At 46.9% G+C, this 25,442-nt stretch overlaps 1 protein-coding gene and 1 long non-coding RNA gene across 2 annotated transcripts in view; one reads left to right on the top strand and one right to left on the bottom strand.

Moving 5' to 3' along the window:
• IGF2R (insulin like growth factor 2 receptor) overlaps positions 1-25,442 on the top strand; it is a 192,630-nt gene that overhangs the window by 27,388 nt on the left and 139,800 nt on the right. The window lies entirely within an intron of this gene.
• LOC139033015 (uncharacterized) lies at positions 10,478-15,092 on the bottom strand. The gene is made up of 2 exons (XR_011485635.1): positions 12,137-15,092; positions 10,478-11,902 (listed from the first exon to the last, which is right to left on the bottom strand). It is a non-coding gene; the product is annotated as an uncharacterized lncRNA (long non-coding RNA).

Here is a 25,442-nt window from a genome sequence, read left to right as displayed (position 1 = left end):
CTGTAAATCTGTTTCTGTTTCACAGATAAGTTCATTTGTGTCATATTTTAGATTCCACATGTAAGTGATGTCATATGGTATTTATCTTTCTCTTTCTGACTTACTTCACTTAGTATGATAATCTCTAGGTCCATTCATGTTGCTGCAAATGATATTATTTCATTCTTTTATGGCTGAGTAGTATTCCATCATATATATATACACCACATCTTCTTTATCTGTTGATGGGCATTTAGATTGTTTCCTTGTCTTGGCTATTGTGAATAGTGCTGCTATGAACATAGGGGTGCATCTATCTTTTTGAATTACACTTTTGTCTGGGTATATTCCCAGGAGTGAGATTTAGAGCCATGCTCTTTTCTGAGTTTGTGTGACTTCAGAAGTAAGACCAAGTGGCCACTCTTAGGAAACTTTGCCTAAAGAATGACACCTACCTTGTGAGAAGTAGAAACTAATACTACAAGCTTGAATGGATATCTACTATTTTCCAGGCACTTTTCTCAGATTTAGTGAGATGTCTGTCTCAATTAACTCAGACTTATGAAAGTGTTAGTCGCTCAGTGGTGTCCGACTCTTTGAGACTCTATGGACTGTACCAGGCTCCTCTGCCCATGGAATTCTCCGGGCCCAGAATACTGGAGTGGGTGGCCATTTCCTTCTCCACGGGATATTTCCGACCCAAGGATCGAACCCAGGTCTCCTGCACTGTAGGCAAATTTTTAACCATCTGAGCCACCAGGGAAGCCCAGTGCAGTCTTATAAGGACATACCGTTATGATCCTTATTTTTCCGACCTACATCCTCATGCCGGTTGATGGTAGCTGTGACTACCAGAACCCAAGCTGGGGCAGTCTAACCCCAGACCTTTTCCTCATCTTACTTCTGTATCAGAATTTTTTCCATGGTGACCAAAGATGGCTTCCAGCGTGAGCTCTGAAACGGAAGTGGAGAGATCTATATCGTGTAGATGACACGAGGAATCATTGGGGAGAAATTAAGACTTCCTTCCAGCTCGACATCTTTTGCAGAGATAAGCAGGGCAGAGTTTCGCTGTTAGGAAAACAAAATCTTGCTGTTCTGGCTGCTCAGTTTTGTCCCCTGTCTTCCTCCCCCAGCGCAGTAGCTAATAGCACTATTAAGCTCTACAGAAGAAACAGACCTGGGGCCTCTCCAGGGTTCTCATCTCAGGTTTTCAAGGAAGGTTCTGTAGGATGCTAAGCTGCCTCTGCCCACCCAGCAGACCACAAGAACCCCAGGGAGTGGAGGATTAGGGTGGCCTCTAGGGAGTGTCTGCAAATTCCTGCTTCGTGGGCCACCAGATCCATTTCCAAGGGTACCATCACAAAGTGTCAATAAAAATGGCCCACGATGCAGGAAAACCTGATGTTCCTGTGCAAAACGTGGCAAGTTGCAGGGTACAGAATGAAAATGTAAGACAGATGGGGCTGGAAGCACGAAGCGCTAAAGCGTCTTCAGGGGAATCAGAGATAAATTAGTCAATGTCACATGAGGCTAAAGGACATGACCAAACACTCAAGCAATGAGCGAAGAAGGCTGGAATTAGTTTGAGGAAGATAAGAATAACAGTACATGAGATTATGAATAAAACATGAATTGTGTCATGGTTACAGGAATTGAAATCTTCTTTCATCAAGGAGCTTAATGTTTCAAAATAAAATTTAAGCTCTTTATGTACCCTGTTTCCCTACCCCGTTTTGAAGCCCCTTCCTTTCCCAGAATGAGCCAAGGCCAACCCACCCATCCTTTTAGCCCCCAGAGAGGACCCCTCTCTGACAGCTCTTGTCTCTCCGTAACTGTTGAATGAATGAAGGAAGGAAGCTTTCACAGGAAAAACTGACAATGAATAAGTGATTTGTCCTCTTTCGCCTTCTGTGTGCCAGGCTCAGATTCTGCTTTTGGAAATTCCTTCAGGGCAGCCAAGATGTCCACGTTGAATCTATTCCACTCCCATCGATCATGGTCTTTCAGTTAACATTTTGTCATCCGTGCTGTATATCGTTTACCTTTGTGTATTTTGTGTAAAAATGATATCACATTCTATGTAGTTTTTGTATAAAAATGATATCATATTCTATGTTGTTTTCTGCAGATTGCTTTTTTCTCCCCCACTCAACATTATGTTGAGAAATTCCCCTATGCTCTTGTGTGTGGTGTAGTCCATTTATTTTGACTGCTGAAAGAACACAATTTATTCTCTCGCAAGTGAATTGTTTTCAGGTGTCTTTTTTTATTGACCAGAAATGCTGCTATTTAGAAGTTTTACTATAATATGTCTTTTGGTACACTTGTGTGAGAATTTCTCTCAGGCACATACCCGGAAGCAAGCTTGCTGAGGCAGATTGACAACACCGTAGCGGAGTGTTTTCTGAAGTGAGATGGGTTAGACGGCATGAACCAGCTCTCACTTTCCCACATGTGAGTCCACCTGATCCATTCACTGGTCCAGAGGATCTGGCGGATCCTCTCTGCACATCTCAATGTTCGCCAGTCGAGAGGAATGAAAAACAGTATACTGTGGTAGATCTAATTTGCATTTACCAGAGTCTGAAAGGGTTTAGCATCTTTCTATGGTGATTGGCCATTTATGACTTGAATAGTGTCCTCTCCTCCCCCCAAATTCATGTCCACTCCAAATAAATAAATAAATAAGAAAAACAAACCAAAAAATTCATGTCCACTCAGAAGCTCAAACTGTGACCTTATTTGGAAACAGAGTCTTTGCAACTTATGCAATTAAGTTATGATGGGATCATTTTAGAGGAGAGAAAGCCTTGAATCCAATGACTGGTGTGCTAGTAAGGGTGCCACGTGAAATCAAAAGTGGAAATTGGAGATGTATCTACATGCTGAGGAACGCTAAAGATGGCCGGCAACCACCAGGAGACAAGGAAGACTTCCTCTCTTGAGCCTGTGGAGGAAGCACGGCCCTGCCGGCACCTTGAATTTTTTCCACTGGTCAATTTTTAAAAATTCTCTCTGACAAGACCATACTGCCTTAATTACCAATAGCTTTAGATAGGTCTTGATATCCATTAGCAAACTTTCCTCACCTGATTTATTTCTTTCGGAGTGATGTAGCAAATGCTGCCAATGTCTTCCTTGAATTCCTTTATTTGGCCCCTTTCACCATTAGTTTCTCAGGAACATTTCCTAATAATCCATTTTCCCATGGACCCCTCTCTCACGGTCTTTTGGGGAACTACTTTAACATTTTGATGTTACACATACACTTTAGAATACATTTTACATAAAGTCCAATGGAGGTTGTGTTTGGAATTGTATGGAAAACATCGATCAGTTTAGGTAGAGAATTATGACTTTATGATATGAAATATTTTTTACATATGAATATGAAATATTTTTCTATTTGTACTTCATTGTGAGCGAATTTCAACAAAGGTTTCGTTTTCTGAGTGATCGTCTTGCACATATTTTATCAGATTCATTTCTCTGGTTTTCATGGCTGTTGTAAATGGTGAGGGTTTTGTTTTGTTTTAATTTTGCTTCCTAGCTGCTGCTAGTCTGTGGAAATACAGTTGATTTTATGCTTGGTCCTATGTCCGTGGCATGCCTGGTCATTTTTGGTTGAGCTCTGGACATTGTATATGAGAAATACATATCACGATCTCTTTGTCAGCCTAGTGATTCCTTTTTTGTTTTTGTAAATTAATTTTGACTGGAGTATAGTTGCTTTACAAGGCTGTGTTTCTTTCTACTGTACATCAAGCTAACCAGTTATACACACACACATAACCCCTCTTTTTTTGGATTTCCTTCCCATTTAGGTCTCCATAGAGCATTGAGTAAGGTTTCCTGAAATGTGCACTAGGTTCTCGTTAGTGATCTATTTCATACACAATATCAATAGTGTTAATATGCCTATTCCAGTCTCCCAGTTCACCCCCACCCAATTCCCTCCTTGATGTCCATATATTTGTTCTCTATGAGTCTCTATTTCTGTTTTGCAAATAAGATTTCTATACCATTTCTCTAGATTCCACATATGTGTTTAATATATGTTATTTTTCTCTTTCTGACTTACTTCTAGTGATTCTTCCTTAGAAGTGAAGTGACAGGCACTCAGCCGTGTCCAACTCTTTGTGACCCCATGGACTGTAGCCCACCAGGCTCCTCTGTCTTTGGGATTCTCCAGGCAAGAATATTGGAGGGGGTTGCCATTTCCTTCTTCACTTCCTTAGAAGAATATTTTTAAATGCAAAGAATAAAATGCATGAGATTACAAAGAAACCAGTTGTATTGAACTATTGCTCAAAAGATCTGGGCGTACACAAATCCTAGTTTAAGAACAGTGCAGAAGTTCTGGGTGATGTTATTGTCCACCAGGGAAGGTTCACTGCAAACTTTGGTGATGTAGATGGAGTGGAGTTTGAGAACTTCAGCCCAGTCATGAGCTGAGCTGATTTGAGACTCAACTGCAGTTTTGGAAGACTTTTTCTATTTCAGGTTTGCACTCCCCTGCCAGGGGTGCACCCCTCCACGGATCCCAATAGGAGCTGAGTTTATTCTCTGCTGACTTCGAACAAAGAGAAAATCTCAAGCATCCCATGTCTTAGGGTATAATATATCTGGCAGAAGCAGCTATCTTTCTACAAATAATAGGCTCCGACAGATTGTAGATCTCAAGACACTTAATCACAGGGTTCTGACATTTAAGAACTCAGGAGTTTGGAGTTTTGTTGGCTTTCAAAGATAAGCAGAACATAATAAGCCAAATAAATTATTCTTCAGTTTTCTGCTGAAAATGCTATAAATAACATTTTACAAGTTCTGTCTCATCTTTTTATGAGGAACATTAATTCTTCCTCTAGCATAATATTTTTGTGAAGGAAAGGACATTTCTAAATATATTTATTAATTACCAAATAACAAGACAAATGAAAGGTTGGGGTCAGTTGTCTCCCATATTTTCTTTCAATGATCCAAAAAATTGCATGTTTTTAATGTACAGTTCTGAACTTTTAGTTAATTTATATCAGGCTTTGGCAACAGAAAGGGTTATATAATTGTGCAGCTTTTTTCTACCACATAGAGATCTGAGTTTTGAAAAAATAATCTCACTATTTAAATTTTGGAAGTAATGAAATGCTTGGTTAAGAAGGAAATTTTTTAAGACTTCATTTTTTTAGCATTGTTTCAGGTTCACAACAAAATTGAGAGAAAGATGCAGAGACTCCATATATGCCCCCAGCCCCATATATGTACAGCCCCTCTGCTATCAACAGTCTCCACCAGACGCTATGTTGGGTACCACTGATGGACCTACACTGACACATCGTAATCACTCATAGTCCATGGTCTACAAGGCAGTTCAGTATGTGCTATGGATTTGAATGCATAATGATATATATCCATCACTATAGTATCTATCATACAGAGTAGTTTCATTGCTCTAGAAATCCTTTGTGCTCTAACTAGTCCTCTCTCCCCCAAACCCCTGGCAACCACAGTTTTTTTTTAAACTGTCTCTATAGTTTTTCCTTTTCCAGAATGCTATTTATTAATAGTTGAAACCGTACAGTATGTAGCCAGTTCAGACTGACTTCTTTCATTTAGTAATTTGTATTTGAAGTATCTTTTTGTGGCTTGACAGCTCATTTCTCTTTAACCCAGAATAATATTCTACCATCTGTATGTACCATGGCTTATCTAGTCACTCACCTGTTAAGACACCTCGTTGCTTCCGAGTTTGGGCAATTTTAAACAAAGCTGCTGTAAACACTCAAGCACAGGTTTTTGTGTGGACCTAAGTTTTCAACAGGCTTCCCTGGTTTCTCAGTGGTAAAGAATCAGTACAGGAGACCCAGGTTCAACCCCTGAGTCGGGAAGATCCCCTGGAGAAGGAAATGGCAGCCCACCCTGGTATTCTTGCCGGGAGAATTCCATGGACAGAGGGGCCTGACAGCCTACAGTCCACCGGCTCACAAAGGATTGGACTTGACTGAGCGACTAAACAACAACGTTTTCAGCGCCCCTGGGTAAACACCAAGGAGAAGGACTGCGGGGTCGTATGGTATATTTAGGATGTTTAGTTTTGTAGGAAACTTGACAAAACTGCCCAACTGTCTTCCATAGAGACGGTAACATTTTGCCTTCCCACCAGCATGAATGAGCCTTCCTGTTGTTCCGCATCCTCACCAGTAGCTGGCGCTGTCAGACTTCTGGATTCTGGTCGTTCTACTAGTTGTTCAGTGGTAGCCCATGGTCATTTTAGATCAAACCTGTCCGTCCTGAAGAAAATCAGCCCTGAACATTCATTGGAAGGACTGATGCTGAAGCTGAAACTGCAATCGTTTGGCCACCTGATGTGAAGAACTGAAAAGACCCTGATGCTGGGAAAGATTGAAGGCGGGAGGAGAAGGGGATGACAGAGGATGAGATGGCTGGATGGCATCACTGACTCGATGGACATGGGTTTGAGCAAGGTCCGGGAGCTGGTGATGGACAGTGAAACCTGGCGTGCTGCAGTCCATGGGTCGCAGAGTCAGACACAACTGAGAGACTGAACTGAAGTGTTCTTTGTCTATTTTGAATGACAGTTCTTTATCAGATGTGTCTTTTGCAAATGTTTTTTTCCCAGTCTGTGGTCTGTCTTCTCATTCTCTTGACATTGCCTTTTGCAAAGCAGAAGTTTTTAAATTTTGATGAAGTTCAGTTTACCCAAAACTTTTTGACTGCACTATCAGCTTTTGGGGACCTAGTTCCCCAGCCAGGGATCAAACATGGGCCCCTGTCAGTGAAACTGAATCCTAACCACTGGAATGCCAGGGAATTCCTTATCAACTATTTTCTTCACAGATCATGCAAGAAGAATTTTTCCCTTTTGATTCTTTTAAACAAATTTTCTCTTACTAATAAAGAATACAACAATAAATATATTACAGTATTCTCGATATTATATTATTTCAATTACTTGAGAGCCACTAGAAGTAAAAGACAATTCTGAGTAGTATATAGATTTAAAGTTGTTATAATTCTCCATCTTATCTGTTCAAATAAGTTCAAACATTTATGGAGCATCTTCTACATGCCCTGTACTATGCTAAGCATCAGCTTGTGGTCCTGGCTTAAAGAATCTATGTTCTGTACCAGGCTTGAGTATAAGCAGTGGAGGACTGTTCCATAGGCTGAGTGTACCAACAAGCCAGGGATCAAAACCAAAGCAAAACAAAGCGTTCTTTGAACATGATATATTTGTTTTCCATAAACTTGTGTAGCATTTTGCATTCAGAAAAATCTAGAAGTGATTTTTATTTTTATTTTTTTATAAGTGATTTTTAATTTCAGGACGCACGTAAGCTTGGAATGTTATAGTTTAGTTTACTGTTCTTATTTTGAAGTTCATTGAGGGCAGCTGGTGGACATCATGGCCTTTTCAGTGCTGGGCGCCACTACAGGTCTCAGTGTAGTTTAAGCTCTGACTTTGCTCTTCTTTGTTGAGATCAGCTTAGAAGACGGGAGCAGGATACTGCATTCGCCCTGCCTGCTCCTCCTCCCCAGCACACCTTCAAGAATTCTTTGGGCTGTGGACAAGAAATTAAAGGAGGATGGGGCCAAATCTGATGTGGAGAGTATGGGGATTTCAAAGCTACCCTTCTTCCAGGAGGTTGGACAGGGCAGGAAGGGTCGTAGAAGTTCTTCGGTGAGACGCTGTTGAGGCTGATCAAGGAGGTGACAAGACCACACGGTGGCAGTGTTGCACAACAAGCGATACTGGGTGGCACTTGGACAGGTTGCCCATGAGACGGTCCCTCTCGACAGGAGACCGTCGGGGGACGGGGGCGCTGGACCGCCACCTGCTGGAGGAAGAGGACGGGGAGCTCCCGGGGCAGAGGGGGCTTACGTGTCCAGGTGATGTCGCTCAGCAGCAGGGTAAGCTGGAGTGCGCCCAAGGGCGGCTGGGCTCTAGGGTGGTTAATTGAACGTATCAACTTGACTGGACCACGGGGTGCTCAGATTTTTGGCTAAACCTGACTCTGGGTGTTTCAGGATGAGATTAATAGTTTAACTGATAGACTGAGTGAAGCAAATCCGCCCCCCCCCCCCCCCCAACGTGGATAGGCCTCATCCAGCCCACTGGAGACTTGAACAGAAGAGGCTGAGTGAGGGAGAATCGGCCTCCTTTGCCTGCCTGCCTCCAGGTGGCGACCTCGCTTTGGACTTGGACTTGAACTGGAATCTACACTATCAACTCTCCTGGATAGCCAGTTGCCAACTGCACATCTCAGGATGTCTCAGCCTCCAAATCACATGAGCCAACTCCTTATAACTAACCACTTATACATATATATGTGTGTGTGTGTGTCTATATCCATATCCTCTGCATCCATCTATCTCTCTTATTAATTCTGTTTCTCTGGAGAATCTAGAAGGGTCTTTTATCACCACAGGGCTTGTCTTCTCCATGGCTCGTGGATATGTTATGTGATTATTTCTGATTTGATGATATGTCAACTTATGTGGCTCTGAACATTCTGGAATGAGTCTTCTGGTGAACATATGTGTGCACCTGCGTTTGGTGTTTACTGGAGAGTGGGATGGCTGGGTCATGAGTGTGTCCGTGTCCCTCTTTAGGAGATAGGACCTGGGTTTTCTGGAGCACTTTTAACTGCCCCGACAGCCGTGGACGAGGGTTCTTGTGGTTCTACACCCTCACCTGCACTTGGTGTTGTCAGGGTTTATGTTAGTGATTCTGGTGCATGTGTTGTGGTATCTCATTGTGGTTTTATTTTGCATTTTCCTAATAAGTAAAAGGGCTTCCCAGGTGGCACTAGTGGTAAAGAGCCTTCCAAACACTGCCAAAGTAAGAGATGTAGAGACATGAGTTCGATCCCTGGATCGGGAAGATCCTCTGGAGAAGGGCGTGGCAACCCGCTCCAGTGTTCTTGCCTGGAGAATCCCATGGACAGAGGAGCCTGGCGGGCTGCAGTCCCTGGGGTCGCAAAGTCTCGGGCATGACTGAAGAGACAGCACGGCGCAAGGGGTGTGCTGCTGTTTCATTGGGTATGTAAAGTGGGTAGGCTCCAAATGGCTAAAAATATATTTATTTAGACTATCCGTGGAACAACTGAATGTATGAGAACCTGAGGTTGAGTGCCAGTGGGCTCTGAGCTAACAGTCCTAGCCTGAAGAAGAAAACGACGTGGGCACCATTTTAGGCAATGCACTGGAGCCTTCTCTGGCCCATTTATGTAACAACTCTGGAGGGAAAAGAGGAGAGTCCCTCATTAGTGAAAGTCTTGGTAGCTAATGATGCTTCCCCTGATTCTTGAGTCCTCTCTGTTACGGGATGGCAATGAGCTGGGGGGATCTTACATTTCATGTGAACTCTCGGTCACCCCAGTTTGTCCATCCCACACCAGCGTGGAAAGGGGGGGGGCAAGGGCTCAGGTAACCATAGCAACAGTAACAAAAATAGCTGCATCACCGTCTATGCCCTTGTTTTCCCCTGGCAGAGCTCCATGCAGTCGTGCGTGCTCTCCTTGGCTGGCAGCCACTTCAGGGCATCTACTGCAGCTACTGTGTTTGCTTAATAATGCTTATCTTGTTTTAATCATTGAAATATATTAAATGTTTATTACAGAGGATCTGGGAAGTAGGAAAATACAGAGGACTAATAGTGATCAATAGGAGAGATAACTCTTAACATTTTTATATACTTCCTCTTAGTAGTTTTTTAAGCTTTTTATTTTGTATTGGGATATAGCCAATTAACAGTGTTGTGATAATTTCAGGTGAACATCGAAGGAACTCCACCATACATATACACGGATCCATTCTCCCCCAAACTCCCCTCTCATCCAGGCTGCCACAAAATATTGAACAGAGTTCCATGTGCTATAAAGTAATTCCTTGTTGGCTGTCCATTTTTTTTCCTCCCCCTCCCCAGGCTGTCCATTTTAAATATGACAGAGTGTACATGTCCATCCCAAACTCTCTAACTATCCCTTCTTCTCAGCTTTCCTCTTACTGCTTTTAAAGGGGTATTTATAAATATCGGACATCATTACTGTTTTGTATTCAGTTTTTTGCAGGTTACATCAAACTGTATGATTTTCCTGTGTCAAGAAATATGCTTTAGAAACATAATTCTTTTTGGCCACACTATGTGGCACGAGGGATGCTAGTTCTGATACATGTTCATCCATGTTCATCAACATGGGGGAACCTTGAAGACATCATGCTAAGTGAAATAAGCCAGACAGAAAAGGATTCCACGTAAGTGAAGTACTTAGGGTAATGAGATTCATGGGACAGAAAGTCAAATGTTATTTGCTAGAGGTTGGGGAGAGGGACCATTGAGGAGTTGTTGTTTAATGGACATGGTCTCAGTTTTACAAGATAAAAAAGTTCCGGAGATGGATGGTGGTGATGGCTGTGTAACACTGCAAGCGTACTCAGAGCCACTGAACTGTACACTGAAGCATGATCCAGATGGTCCAATTTTGTTATGTTTATTTTCCACCAAGAATACACGTGCATGTAATAGTCACACGGCAGCAGGGACAGAGCCTGATGCTAGAACCTAGCAGAGGAGTGAAAGACTTTAATTTTTTTTAACCTTTTAATTTTTAACCTTTAATTTTTTATATTTAGGAGTTTACAAACTTCTTGATGTTTTCTTTAATGGTTCCATAGTTTTAAAAATTTATTTTATGTTTGGCCATGCCACGCAGCATGTGGGATCTTACATCCCTGACCAGAGGTCAAACTCACACCGCCTGCATTTGAAGCTGAGTCTTAACCACTGGACTACTAGGGAATTCCCTCCAAGTTTTTATTTTATATTGCAGTATTGATGATTGATTTACAATGTTGTGTTAGTTTCAAGTATATAGCAAAGTGGTTTTGTTATACATATATATACATATCTTTCTTTTTCAAATTATTTTCCTATATAGGTTATTACAGAGTATTCAGTAGAGTTCCCTGTGCTATAATCAACAGCAGGTCCTTGTTGATTACTACTGCTATACATTATACTTAGTACTACTATATATTATATTATATATATATATATGTTATCTGTTATATTACACCACTGCTTATCTGTTTGGGGCTTCCCTAGTAGCTCAGATAGTATAGCATCTGCCTGCAATGCAGGAGACCTGGGTTTGATCCCTGGGTCAGGAAAAATCCCCTGGAGAAGGGAATAGTAACCCACCCCAGTATTCTTGCCTGGAGAAGTCTATGGCCAGAAGAGCCTGGAAAGCTACAGTCCATGGGGTTGCAAAGAGTTGGACATGACTGAGTGACTAACACACACGTGTATCTGTTATATTACGTATATATTATCCATTATATTGCACCACTGTATATCTGTGTTATATATAGTGATGTGTATACATTTGAGATGATTGGATGGCATTACTGATTCAATGGACATGAGTCTGAGCAAACCCCAGGACATGGTGATAGACAGGGAAGCCTGGTGTGCTGCCATCCGTGGGGGATCACAAAGAGTTGGACACAACTTAGTGACTGAACAATAACAAAAATACATTAATCCCCACCTTCTAATTTACCACTCCCCCCCCCACCTTTCCCCTTTGGTAATCATAAATTGCTTTCTAAATCTGTGAGTGTCTTTCATTTTGTAAATAAGTTCATTTGTGTCACTTTTTAGCTTCCACATAAGCAGTATCATACATTATTTGTCTCTCGGTCTGACTTCACTTAGTGTGATAATCCCTAGGTCCATCCATGTTGCTGCGAATGGCATTCTTTCTTTCTTTTTTATGGCTGTGTAATATTCCACTGCATATGTGACCCAGATCTTCTTTACCCACCCTCTGCAGAGGGACACTGAGGTGGCGTCCACGTCTTGGCTGTGGTTGCGGAGCAGCAGAGGTGGAGCTCGATGCTAGAACCGAGTAGAAAAGTAATCGATTTTTTTTTTTAAGAGTCCAGGTTGACTGCCAGGTCCACCAGGGCAAGAACGGTACCTACCTTGCTGATATTACATGCTCTGCATGGAGAATGGGGCTGACACGGAGGAGGTACTAAAAGCTTATTGTAGGGATACAGCTCAGTTGGAAATGCTGAGCACAAGCAGCGATCAGAGGGAGCCCTCTGGACCAGACATCAACCAGCTTACCTGGTTACTCTCACCAACCAGCCCCTACACTTGCGCGGGCTCTGCAAACCAGGTCTTCTGTGGCTCAGCTAGTAAAGAATCCGCCTGCAAGGTAGGAGACCTGGGTTGCGAAGATCCTCTGGAGAAGGGAAGGGCTACCCACTCCAGTGTTCTGGCCTGGAGAATTCCATGGACTGTATAGTCCACGGGGTCACAAAGAGACACGACTGAGCGACTTGAACCCGGCAAAGGTCTGATTTGCAGTGGCTCCTCCCAGGTTCTGCCAGCTGGGGGCGCCACAGGGAAGGTTGAAGGAGGGCAGCTCCTTCCTGCTTGCTTCCTATGGGCTGTGCCTGCTTCTGTGCTGAGAAGCCAGAGCTGGTGTATTGAATCAGGAATATGCAGATTATGACCCGCTGAATGGGGGGGCGGGGAGGGCACAAGGCCCCCCACCCCCACGGGGGTGGCAGGGAGCTCCCTCCATAACCAAGCTCCACTTTGGGGAAGTGAAAACCCCCCGGGGTCATTTTGATTGAAGGTGCAGTTTCAATAGACCCACACAAAGGAAGTGGAGTCACAAGATGTATTATTACTGACAGATCCCAGAAGTGAGGGGGCCCACTGAGCCGAGAGGAAGGCCAGCCCCCATCCCAGGTCACTGGGGAGCAAACTGCCACTGCATATTAGATGGTTGGGGCTGGCTTTTCACAGGCTTAACTCTTAAGTGGTCTTTTTTTTTTCAAGTGGTCATTTTTACAAGGCGCCCCTGGAAGAATAAAGCAGGAACCGGTGGCAGGCATCTTAAACTCTTATCTCCAGGCTCTGGGTGTGAGCAGGGTTATCAGACGGTAAAATGCCTAAGTGGCAGCTCAGAAAAACAGAGTTGTTTTCCTTAAAGACTGTTTTTCTCAAGAGTTGTTTTTCCCATCACAGCTTGTGATCCCGTGACCGTCAGCCCCGCCGGCATCACTGAGCCCCCTTTAGAGACTCCGGCACCTCAGAGACCTGGATTCTGGGGTCCTGGAGGCCTCCTCCAGGCTCACAGACGTAGTAACACCAGCCTCATCTCTTCTCTTTGCTCCCCAGTCTCAGGGTACATCTCCTGCAGTTCCTGTGAAAAGTTTCATGCGTCCTTAAAGGTGGTTTTGTAGCTTCCTTTTGTCTTTCAGTTCCTAGTTTACAACTTTATATGTAAAGACAGCTTCCCTGAGAGCTCAGCTGGTAAAGAATCCGCCCGTAGCACAGGAGACCCCTGTTTGATCCCTGGGTTGGGAAGATCTCCTGGAGAAGGGCTAGGCCACCCACTCCAGGATTCTTGGGCTTCGGGATTGGGCTTCACTCTAGGATTCTTGTAGCTCAGCCGGTAAAGAAACTGCCCTCAATGCGGTTAGACCTGGGTTCGATCCCTGGGTTGGGAAGATCCCCTGGAGAAGGGAAAGGCTACCCACTCCAGTATTCTTGCTGGAGAATTCCATGGACTGCATAGACCATGGAGTCGCAAAGATTCAGACACGACTGAGTGACGTTCCCTCTCACACTTTTCACTTTCATAATTTATTGATTTTTGGCTGTGCGGGGTCTTCCCCGCCACACGGGCTTTTCTCTAGTTGCGGTGTGTAGGCTTCTCATCGCAGGGGCCTCTCTTGTCGTGGAATATGCGCTCTAGGGCTTGCACACCTCAGTACTTGTGACTCCTGAGCTCTCGGGCACAGGCTCAGTAGCGCCTGGGTTTTGTTGCCTCCACGGCATGTGGGATCCTCCCGGACCAGGGATCGAACCCATGTCTCCTGCATCAGCAAGTGGACTCTTTACCACCCAGCCATCATCAGGGAAGCCCCTGTAAATGACAGTTAGGAAAGTCTTTCTGCTCCCATAGCTGATGTGGGCCCTGTCTCCTGCCCAGGCACTGAATGAGGAGTTTTGCAGAAGGAGGGGGTGTGCGAGGGTTCCCCGGTGGGGAAAGCCCAGCCATCCTTATCTTTAACCTTGTGTCGAGCTTGCAGGTGGCTATTCCCACCCTCGGGGGCTTCCTACAGCTTCCGTTAGGACGAGAACCGGAGGTGACACAGCCAGCCGACTCTCCCTCAGGGCCACACTCAAATACCAGACAAGGGGTGGAAAAGACGGGCATGGCCAGGAACGTGGCCGGGGACACCGGGGAAAGCAAGGAACTGAAGGGCCCGGGTCGGGGGGGCAGACGCAGGCAGCCCCCTGCTGCCCTGGGGGAGGCGGGCTCCGTGGGACCCAGTCTTCTCAGGTTTTAAGAGAAGCCGCAAGTCTGGATTTTTCATGTGATAGAACCCTGTCTCCCCCATTTCAAAACCTTGGTAAGTAATTAGAAAACTCTTTGTGAACCAGACATGGAGTGACCAGGAGCTGTCATCGGCCAGTGTGTGGTGTCTGCCCCGGACAGTCCGCCCCCAGAAGGCCCTGACCCTGCGTGGCCCCGGCGGACCTGGGGTGTTCGCCTTGGTCTTTCTCTGAGAGCTTCAGTGTCAAGCTCATGAGGTTCCACGGGTGCCTTTACTTCCTTTCCCAGGAGGTCAACCGACCCAGAAAAATCCCAGAGGCGTCCCTCCCTGGCCAGGGTTCTGCTATCAGGGCGTGCAGATGGGGACCCCGCGGGACCCTGGCTCCTTTCGGTATTTCTGACTCTTCATGGATACAACGAGAGACCCAGTTTTAACCTGGCCAGAGCCACTGTGCTGGGCTTGGGAAATCAGGGCAGCATCTCCTTGAAGCGAGGGTGGCAGCTTCAGGAAGTGGGGTGACAATCTGATTAGTACCTAAGGAAATGTTTACTTGAAAACCAAAGAAAGGGCAAGGTAGCCTGTTTTCATTTGTAGAGTTTTGGAGGAGAAGATGAGACCAGGATATCCGGGGCTTGGAAGGCCTGCCTGACATGCAGTTTCCCTCCCTGGAAATACACCGAGTCACTCTGCTCAGGATGGCTTGGGGAGGGTCCCCCTGCTCAGGATGTCTTGAGGAGGCTCCTGCAGGTGGGGTGGGGGGAGGAGGGGGTGGGTGGGGCCAGAGGAGGAGGAACCAGGGGGTGACAGTGAGGTGCATGGAGGCCAATGGCTCCCCGTCTTTGCTCTGAGGTCACCCATTCACCCCCCCACCCCGTGACCTCTTCACCCAGTGCCCCACGTCCACCCGCACTAATCCTTTGTTAGCAGACAGCAGTTGTTTCCGCAAGTTTTGCTTCTACACGGAAACTCACAAGCGGTCCCTATTGTTCTCATGATAAAGGAAAAAATAAGATCGTCTCTATGGATGAAAGAGTCAACACAGGCATTAACCAGGCACAGGTTCCTCATGCTCATCAAACACGCTGGAGGTTGCAGCACAGTCTCCGGAGACAGTGAACTGTGCGCCAAGCGTGTGCAAACGTCCCTCACCTCCGGGGACCTTATCGTAACTCGGACTACAGGGCTCACTGATGAGGGGGGGACCCCTAATACACATGGGGACTCACTGATGAGGGGGAGACCCCTAACACACATGGGGACTCACTGATGAGGGGGAGACCCCTAACACACATGGGGACTCACTGATGAGGGGGAGACCCTTAACACACATGGGGACTCACTGATGAGAGGGAGACCCCTAACACACATGGGGACTCACTGATGAGAGGGAGACCCCTAACACACATGGGGACTCACTGATGAGGGGGAGACCCCTAACACACATGGGGACTCACTGATGAGGGGGAGACCCCTAACACACATGGGGACTCACTGATGAGGGGGAGACACCTAACACACATGGGGACTCACTGATGAGGGGGAGACCCCTAACACACATGGGGACTCACTGATGAGGGGGAGACCCCTAACACACATGGGGACTCACTGATGAGGGGGAGACCCCTAACACACATGGGGACTCACTGATGAGGGGAGACCTCTAACACACATGGGGACTCACTGATGAGGGGGAGACACCTAACACACATGGGGACTCACTGATGAGGGGAGACCCCTAACACACATGGGGACTCACTGATGAGGGGAGACCCCTAACACACATGGGGACTCACTGATGAGAGGGAGACCCCTAACACACATGGGGACTCTTAATTTTTGGCCGTGCCCAGCAGCGCGCTGGATCCTAGTTCCTTAAGCGGGGATTGAATCTGTGACCCTGCAGTGGAAGCACTGCTCGACCTCCTAGGAAGGCCCTGGGGACACTTTCTGTTTTGCACAAGATAAAGATAATAATCAACATGGGACTTGAGGGCACACAGCCGAGCTTGGCCTTAAAAGGACAGTCGCTCAGTCGTGTCTGACTCTTTGTGACCACATGGACGGTAGCCTGCCAGGCTCCTCTGTCCATGGAATTCTCCAGGCCAGAATACTGGAATGGGTAACCTTTCCCTTCTCCAGGGGATCTTCCCAACCCAGGGATCGAACCCAGGTCTCCTGCATTGCAGGCGGATTCTTTACCAGCTGAGTCACGAGGGGACTCTAGGAACAAAGTCAGGGTACTTTGAGCTTCCCGGAGGCTCCACCACTGCAGTGTCAGCTTGGAGTTCACTTGTGAGCTCAAGGGAGGCCAGATTCACTGCCTGCTACGCTTGGAGGCGAGCGCTGCCCACCCACCCTCCCGGTAGGACTGTGCTGGGTCCTCGTCCGGGTGCCTAGTAGTGCAGGCTGCTGTTTCCAGGCAGGCCAGTGGCCAGGAGGTCTTGCTCTCTTGTGTGTTTCTGTCTGAACTGCCCTCTGGGTGACAGTCTCTCTGCAGGAACAGAGTTAATTATAACACCAGTGGACTTTAACATACAAATTTTCTTTTGCAATAAGCCTTTTTCCCCAAACAATAAGCCCATAAAAAGTGAGCTGTTTGGCTTGGACACGGGGCAGCCCTGAGCCCCACTCACCCACCAGCCCATCACCACCAGCACCAATGCCGATGCCGCTGTTCCCTCGAGTCCTCCGGGATGCCTCGTTCTCCCAGATCGCACATCCAACATGGCAGAAAACCCTCCTCCCTCTCCTCCGAGATCTCGCCTTCTGTCTCATCTCCCCGCTCAGCCACCTGCTCCAGGCCCCCTTTGCCTCGGACTTGGATCCATGCAGGGGACTTAGCGGGTCTCTCTGCTTCTTCCCTTGCCCACCTGCTGAGGTGCCTTTGCAGGTGATAACCGAGTCACGTCGTCTTACTGCTCAAAGCTGACAGTGGTCCCATCCTGCTCAGACTAAAGCTGCAGATCCCAGAGCTGCTCACAGGACCCGTCCTGCCGCCGCTTTAGTTCTCTGACTCATCTCCTACCACTCCGCCTCTCGCTCTGCTCCAGCCACGCTGATCTCCTGGATGTTAACACCGACGCACCTCAGGGCCTTTGCACCTGCTGCGCCCTGGCCAGGGACGCTGCTCACGGCTCTCTGACTCCTCTCTCTGCTCTGGAGCACAGGCCACTGCTGCTCGCTGGCTGAGGTCTTCCCAGGCCATCCTGTGCTGGGAACAGCCTTTTCCCTCGGTGAACCCACGCTCCCTCCTTCTTTGTTTTCTCCACATCACCATGAACGTGCATGTCTGCTTTGTCTGCCCTCCTCCCGCCACCAGCATAGACTCCACAGGGACAAGGACTTGTGTGTTTCCTTCTGAAGCATCTTCTCACAGAGCACAAGTTGAAAAATCACCAGGTCTGAGGTCCGTGTACGGCTCGTTTGTCTATTATCTGGCCACAGCAGACTATGAACGTGAATGCTTATTTCAAACAACTGACCTATTTGGGCAAAAGTAAGTCACCATGCCCCACGGTGGGAAGGTAACACTCACCCCACATTCTCATGTCAGCAGAAAACCACTGGCTTCCGGTCTCTCGAGGTGTCTATGTCCTTCCTCATCAAGGCGGGGAACTTGACACCTACCCCTTTAAAAGATGCTTTCTTAAAGGAAATTTCATATGTAGACAAACACTGAGAAAACACCAGATTCCCGTGAAGTCCTGGCTCAGCTTCGACAGTTGTCAACGTCCTGTGGTCTGTTCTCCTTCACCTTCACTGTGCGTGGTGGTGTTTGCAGCAATGCTGTGGAAGGGCTTTAAAGCTGGGTTCAGGGACCCCATGCCCCCATCACTGGGGGGAAGTAGCTGCTCTACTTGCGAAGGCAGATCACACGCATCTTTTGCCATGTCTGGTCCCATGTCATCAGACACAACCCAGACTCAGCTCACACACAGCATCTCTGGCTAATTGGTGAGAAATGACAAGAGTCTGTGCGGCCAGCCCACCAGAACATGTTCTGATCAATGTCTCCAGGGGGGACAACACCGAGGTGACTCCTACTGTGCCATCGGATGTGGCTTTCTGAGCATCACCGCAAGAAGCAGAGCTTTCCATCTGTGAAATGTATTGGACGGCAGTCAGAAATGCACCGGCTATTGGACTTCCCTGGCGGGCCAGTGGGTGACACTGTGCTTCCAATGCAGGGGGCGCAGGAAAAGAAACGCACCGACTCTTTATCTGATTGAAAACTGTGGGGGAAGAAGAGGTTATCATGAACTTGAAAGACCTTTTTGACAAGAAGTGAGACTTGGAGGCAGTATGTTACAGCTCTATGACACACCCCACTGCTTGGCCAAAGAATTGATGCTTTTGGACTCTGGTATTGGCTCTTGAGAGTCCCTTGGATTACAAGGAGATCCATCCTAAAGGAAATCAATCCTGAATATTCACTGGAAGGACTGATGCTGTAGCTGAAACTCCAATACTTTGGTCACCTGATGCAAAGAACTGACTCATTTGAAAAGACCCTGATGCTGGGAAAGATTGAGGGCAGGAGGAGAGGGGATGACAGAGGATGAGCTGGTTGGATGGCATCACTGACTCAATGGACATGAGTTTGGGTAAACTCTGGGAGTTGGTGATGGACAGGGAGGCCTGATGTGCTACAGTCCATGGGGTCACAGAGTCGGACATGACTGAGTAATTGAACTGAACTGCGTGGTCTGATGCCAAAGAGCCTGGTTGCACTGATGCTGGAAAGGGGGCGCTCAGCTCCTCAGCTCCCCCTCCCCCAGGTCTCACTGGAACATCTACAAACTCTGTCTCATTGGGCATCAGAACCCAAGTGTATCTCCTCTGACACCCTGTCTCTTTCCTCCTACAGCTTACCTGAAAGGAAAGTCACCACAGGCCTCCAGGTCTACTGGTGACTGGCTGGCAACTTTGCTACACGTGTATTGTCAGGCACTTATGTCTGATCACTGATCGTTCTAGATTGGTTTCGACGGGCACCCAAGATGCCTTCGCCAAATGGTCAACAACCGTAATCTTCCTACCTCCTTATTTTTAGGTCCTGGTCTGTGTGGAATGGTCTCCAGCCTGCAGAGAAAGCCAAAGGGCTCAGTGGACACCAAAGAGGCAGGTGACCCAATGGAGGCTGTGATGTGGATGGGCCCAGAGAGGGATCTTGGAGTGAGACAGAAGAATTCTAGACCCAAAGAGGGTTGAAGGAGCGGGTGGTGGAGAATAGTGAGGAGGATGGGCCCCTGGGCCACGTGGCCCCTTCTTTGAGCTCACTGCGTTTATCCAACAGGTGGCAGAATGTGTTAACGAGGAACCTGATGTTGGGTCCCTTTGCCTGAGTCTGTGTTCTGGGCTGTGCCAGTTCCCTGGCTGGCTCCTCCAAACCTCACCCTCCCTGTGACCCAGTTTCTTTACCTGCACAACTGGGATGAGTGTAAGAGTGTTCATCTCATGCTCGGTTGTGAGTGTTAAGTGCTCCTCTATGTGCAGCGCTCAGAGTGTGGGGCGAGGTCAGCGGCAGAGCATTGATCGCGGGGACTTCTCAGCCCTCGGGGCCCTGGCTGTGGGTGAGACGTGGTTACAGATGTGGAATCAGCTCAGACCAGCCGGGTACAGTGATTAAACACCTTGGACATGGCTCTGGCCCATGTCAGGTCACTCGCTCCCCCACAGAGAGCTTGCAGGGCGGCAGTCAGCCCCTCTGTGCTATTAATACGCGAGAGAAGTCAAGGCCCAGAGGGTGTCTTGCTTGGAGTCACACAACAGTGTGACTTCGTACTTACCTCCTTTCCTTTGTGTGAACCTTCCTCCTCCCCTGCCCCTCGCCCTTGGGGAGGGTGGCCATCCCTAAGAGCATGCCAGCTGAAATTAAAGTAGGAGGCGAGGGCCATGGCTATTCTTCTGAAGGCCAGCAACATGCCTAGAAGGGCCTCGCTCCGAGATGCAGCTCCTCGGGGGCCACCAGGGCCACTGTGGGGCCGTGAGCAGCTGGGTCCCCGCCTCGGGAAGCCTTTTTCACAGCTACGGCTGCTTTCGGAAGCTCCTGGTGCTCCTGGATCACAGCTTGACCACAGCTCGAAACCGCGTGGTGAAGGAAGGAAACCTGTAGGGGACCTCAGTCCAAGTTTCAGCCACTGAGCCCTGCAGAATTCCACCAACGAGCTGGCCCTGCAGACGCTCATTCATTTCTGTGAAAGGACGGCGTTTGACTCTATGAGCGCCAATGAGAGAGCCTCCGTGTCCATCTCTTTATGTGAAAAGACCCAGAAGAATTTACAGAACTTCCACAAGACTAGAGGATGATGCCACCCTTGAAAGCAAAGAGGAGCTAAAGAGCCTCTTGATGAAGGTGAAAGAGGAGAGTGAAAAAGTTGGTTTAAAACTCAACATTCAGAAAATCAAGATCATGGCATCAGGTCCCATCACTTCATGGCAAATAGATGTGAAAAAATGGAAACAGTGGCAGATTTTACTTTCTTGGGCTCCAAAATCACTGCAGATGGTGACTGCAGCCATGAAATTAAAAGACACTTGCTCGTTGGAAGAAAAGCTATGACCAACCTAGACAGCGTATTAAAAAGCAGAGACATCACTTTGCCGACAGAAGTCTGTCTAGTCAAAGCTGTGGTTTTTCCAGTAGTCATGTATGAATGTGAGAGTTGGACCATAAAGAAGTCTGAGCACCAAAGAACTGATGCTTTCAAACTGTGGTGTTGGAGAAGACTCTTGAGAGTCCCTGGGACTGCAAGGAGATCCAACCAGTCCATCCTAAAGATCAATCCTGAATATTCATTGGAAGGACTGATGCTGAAGCTCCAGTACTTTGGCCACCTCATGCGAAGAGTTGACTCATTGGAAAAGACCCTGATGCTGGGAAAGATTGAGGGCAGGAGGAGAAGGGGACGACAGAGGATGAGATGGTTGGATGGCATCAACCACCCAATGGACATGAGTTTGAGCAAGCTCAGGGAGATGGTGAAGGACAGGGAAGACTGGCATGCTTCAGTCCATGGGGTCACAAAGAGTCAGATACGACTTAGTGACCAAACAAACAGTAAGGAAAGAAAGAAATTGAAGCCCAAAACCTAGTTCTCTGTTTTTCTGTCTTTACCAGGTTCATATTTGCCATTCTGCTGTTCTTGATTGTGGGAGTAATCCAAAGTCCCAAGTATGCAGAAACCAGTTGGAAATGTTTTGAAAGGGCAGCCAAATAGGCATTTCTCTTCCAAATAACAAGTCTGATTCCACTGGATTTTTTTTAATCTTTTGTTTATCTCCATGAATTATTTGACTTTGATTTTTAGGGCTTTCTCACTGAATAAATATGCCTAAATAGGTTAAAAAAGCAGAAAAATAAGATCATCCAAAAACATGAGTCATGCAATGAGCTCTAGTGATAAGAGTCCTGGATGGGACTGGGGAAACGTGTTTTTGCTTCTGACCCCACCGTGGGGCACAGACTCTGGACGCCACTGACCTCTCAGGGCCTATTTCTTCTTCTGTCAGATTACGTGGATTGGACTCTCTGAGGGGGGCAATGATTCTTTTGGGGATGTTCATTTTGTGTCTCCTTTCTCTTCTGGTCATGAGACTATGGTTTCCTTTGGCGAACAACCCCTGCTCTGCTTCTGTGTCTTTCTGATGGGGCTCCACCAGGAGCCATCTGATTTGGGGGTCCCTTCTGTGGCAGGAAAAGTGGGAAAGGATGCTTCTCGTAGCATGAAGGGACATCCTAGGGATAAAATGTTTATAAAGTCCAAGTGGCTAACACACAAAATATATCTCATTCCCTCTATCAGTTAGCCATTGCCGCATAACAAATGCCCACAAACTTAGCAGCTTAAAATAACACTTATTCGGCATCACAGAGTTTCTGTGCATGAGGAGTCTGGGCAGGACTTAGTTGGATCCCTGGCTGTAGCACCTCACCAGGCTGTCAAGGTGTTGGCCAGGGCTGAGTAAGCCTGTTTCCCTCGCTCCCTCGGTTGTTGACAAAATTAATTTACTTCCTCTCGCAAGGCTAAGCCTTCAGCTTCGTGCTGGAGGCTGCTCTCTGCAAGCGGAGGCACCCATAGTACCCCACCCATCCTGTGGGCTGCTCTGCCACGGCTGTTGACTTCTGGATGGCTTCTTCAAGGCCAGTGGAGCAGCACCTAGCACGTTTGTTACAAGACACATCTCACCCATAAGCCGTACACTGGTCAAGTAGTGACATCTCATCATCTCTGCCACATTCTCTTGGCTGCAAGCAAGTCCCGAGTCCTGCCCACACTCAGGGGGAGGGGAATCACCCAAAGCTGTGACCCCCAGGAATCGTGTGTCCTTAGGGGTCACCGAGGGTGGTTCACACATTCTCTATGAGACCATCTCTGGGGAAAGATGAGTCTCTAACAGCTTCCTTGCTCTGGGGGTAAAGACCTCACAGTCTCAGATTGAAGCTGCCCTTGTGTATACTGGGCAGTGGTTAGTGTGAACCTGAATGCCTCCTTGTGATTTTTGTTTTTTAGTAATAACTCTCCGTGTCGAGGTCCAAGATAGACCTGTCTTTCACGGAATTCCACTCCAGGTGGCTATTGTCAGGGTCAGACTCCAGGGACTGTTTTCATTTTGACATTTGTGTTTACAGGATGGGCTTCCTCCTGGCAAAGATGTAACTAGGAGATAAGTCGGTGTTAGTGGGAGACAGAGCCTGTGCTTTTATCTTTATCCATTTGTGGGATTATCCCACTGCTGGGATACTCTTTAGTATCATCCTTGTTAGCCCTGCTTCTCAGATTATAGATGTCCTCTATCGTTATTGCACAAGAACTGTGGTGAGACTTGGTGACAACCTGAAGTTCTCATCTCTGCACTTAATGCTTTCATATCTTCCATAAGCTCCGAATATCTCCAGACTCTCCTTTGAGGAGACTTGTAAAATCTGTTCTACTTATCTATGGTTAAACCAGGAAAAAGACATAATCAGTGTTGGGGAGAAGGAAAAACAGATGGAAGGTTGTTTTCACCCATAAGGGTGGTGGGGGGGGGGGGACGACAAAAACACACTCATCTCTGCTTCCTGGGGCATCTCAGGACCATCTTACAGCTTGGAGAAGTAAACACCCCATCTGAGAGGTGCCTCTGGAGGATGGAAGGTTAATGATCAGTTTTCAGTTGGGAAGATGAAAATGAAGAGGGCGGTTACTTTTTAGAACTGCTGTGTTATTTTTCAGCAATTTGAGTAAATCTTCTCTTTCTCTAGCTTCTCTTTCACATGGCTATGTTGACTTTTTTAGCATAATGTTTTAATTTTAGAACAGGTTTTTATTTACAGACAGTTGGTGAAGATGGTACTGAGAGGTTTCACAGGCACTTGCCTCCCTTTGTGCGCAAAGCTTTCCGGTGTATGGTCACCAGGCTGACACAGATCATCAGCACTGTGCCCCCAGGACATGGGGACATGAGGCACGACCTCTTTTTCCGTTTCCTTTTTAGTGCATAACTGGCTCACAATTTTCAAAGCAGAGGATTGGAGTGATGTTGGGCAATAGAGTAACATCCTCAAATTGTATTTTAATGGCTAATTTCAGTCTCCTTACCATCTGCCCCTCTTTCTAGAAACTGCTAGCAAGGGTCCAGCTGGGTGACCAGTGCTCACTCCAGGAGGGGCGGTACAAGGCCTCTGGGTTTGCTTTCAGTTTGGTTCAGGTGCTGGTTCAGGCTGTGCTCACTTACTCAGTTGTGTTCGACTCTTTGCGGCCCCATGGACTGTATGGAGCTCACCAGGTTCCTCTGTCCATGGAATCTTCCAGGTAAGAATACTGGAGTGGGTTGCCATTTCCTCCTCCAGCGGATCTTCTTCCTGACCCAGGGAACTGAACTTGTGTCTCCTGCATTGGCAGATGTGTTCTTCATCACTAGCGCGAACTGGGAAGCCAGTTGGTTTAGGTGGCAAAGAGCAAATGGCAGGGCAATTTTCTGCAGTTTCCCGTCATTGATATTCTTCACAGCAGCAACAGAATATTCTCTACTGCAACCTGCACAGCGGCTGTTCTACGACCATTTAAGTGGAAGGTAGACCCTGCTGCCCTCTGGGAGGAGAAAGAAAGCTTTTCCCTGTTCAGGGAAGAAAGAAGGACCTGAAGATTCTGCTAGATGGAACGGACATCAGGTTTATTTAAGCTTCTCATCACACCTTAAATTCTAGTACTGTAATAGAAACAGTGCGGCATTGATAGACAAATGCATAGATCAATGGAGCAGAAAAGAGAGTCCAGGTGAGTGGGTAAACAAACAGTGGTATGGTAGAATATTGTGTATGCAGGTCAGGAAGCAACAGTTAGAACTGGACATGGAACAACAGACTGGTTGCAAATAGGAAAAGGAGTACGTCAAGGTTGTATATTATCACCCTGCTTATTTAACTTATATGCAGAGTACATCATGAGAAATGCTGGGCTGGAAGAAGAACAAGCTGGAATCAAGATTGCCAGGAGAAATATCAATAACCTCAGATATGCAGATGACACCACACTTATGGCAGAAATCAAAGAACTAAAGAGCCTCTTGATGAAAGTGAAAGAGGAGAGTGAAAAAGTTGGCTTAAAGCTTAACATTCAGAAAACTAAGATCATGGCATCTGGTCCCATCACTTCATGGGAAATAGATGGGGAGACAGTGGAAACAGTGTCAGACTTTATTTTTGGGGGCTCCAAAATCACTGCAGTGGCGATTACAGCCATGAAATTAAAAGACACTTACTCCTTGGAAGGAAAGTTATGGCCAACCTAGATAATATATTAAAAAGCAGAGACATTACTTTGCCAAAAAAGGTCCATCTGGTCAAGGCTATGGTTTTTCCAGTGGTCATGTATGGATGTGAGAGTTGGACTGTGAAGAAAGCTGAGCACTGAAAAATTGATGCTTTTGAACCATGGTGTTGGAGAAGACTCTTGAGAGTCCCTTGGACTGCAAGGAAATCCAACCAGCCCATCCTAAAGGAGATCAGTCCTGGGTGTTCATGGGAAGGACTGATGCTGAAGCTGAAACTCCAGTACTTTGGCCACCTCATACAAAGAGTTGACTCATTG

This window comes from Odocoileus virginianus, chromosome 34, assembly GCF_023699985.2.
Source record: "Odocoileus virginianus isolate 20LAN1187 ecotype Illinois chromosome 34, Ovbor_1.2, whole genome shotgun sequence".
NCBI lineage: Eukaryota > Metazoa > Chordata > Mammalia > Artiodactyla > Cervidae > Odocoileus > Odocoileus virginianus.
The sequence above is the reverse complement of the archived record's forward strand: the minus strand, read 5'-3'. Positions and strand labels throughout refer to the sequence as shown.